The following is a 1,068-nucleotide window of genomic DNA, read 5'->3' as shown; positions in this document are numbered from 1 at the left end:
GGGGGTTTGCCTCTTTTGGACAACTGTCTTCCTCTTGTTCTTTTTTTCTTCTCCCTACTGGCCTGTTCGGAAGTCAAGACTTCAACAAACAAAAAATATATATAACTTTATATCGATATAACCCTATCTGTACCTCGTGTTTTACTACCGTATCCATACGACGTGGGGAACTCTGTGTGTGCCACCACTTTCCAAAGAGGAAATTTACTCGTTAATCCGATCCGTGCGCTTAGATAACAGTCTGTCAAAAAGATTTTTGGAGAAATACTGAAAGTTTCTAAGAGATTTTCGTACTAGAAATATTCTAAAATGTGAAGAATACAGCCCCGGGGTACAAAATGACCCCACGGCGTACGGATAGGGTTAAGCAAGAAACCCTAAATAAAGTAGACATATTATTATTACTAGTATCCATTCAACACTCATTTGACCAGACGGCGTTGCAAGCGGCTCCTGTGGTGTAGCGCGCTTCGCTGTTGCACGCGGGAGAACGGAGGAAAATGGTTTATAAAGAATCTCGGTCTTTTCTGTCGCCAGGGATGTTGTATCCCTCTCATTTACCGGGTTAGCCCTGACAGACAGGGTCGGAAGCCCGCCTCCTAAATGATCTAGACTGTGTTGATTTGGGTCGGGGGGGGGGGGTAACAAAACTAAATTTTAACAAAGTATTATAAATTAGCGAGCTTTCTGGAAGATATCAGGGCATAAAAGAGAGAAACGATTCTAAACGCGAAAAGATCACAGCCGATTTAAATCGGGAATTCAAAACGTTCGCGCTAAACGCAAAAGGAAAATCGTGCGGATAAAAATCTTGGTGAACGAACATTAATGATCTTTCTGCCATAGGCTTCTCCTTATGGCCAGTCCTTGAACGCTGTTGGTTTGTCAGTGTGTTTGTCGGTGTGTTTGTTAGTTTGATCGGCTTGTTAGAGAGCTCGATCTTGCTTGTCTCTGATATCTGACCGGGCGTTGGTGAAGTGAATGTAACACACAATGATAGTTTGTACACACACATACAAGTACACACACACACGCACACACACACACACACACACACACACACAGAGA

Source organism: Aplysia californica, unplaced genomic scaffold (genome assembly GCF_000002075.1).
Source record: "Aplysia californica isolate F4 #8 unplaced genomic scaffold, AplCal3.0 scaffold00792, whole genome shotgun sequence".
NCBI classification, from domain to species: domain Eukaryota; kingdom Metazoa; phylum Mollusca; class Gastropoda; order Aplysiida; family Aplysiidae; genus Aplysia; species Aplysia californica.
The sequence above is the reverse complement of the archived record's forward strand: the minus strand, read 5'-3'. Positions refer to the sequence as shown.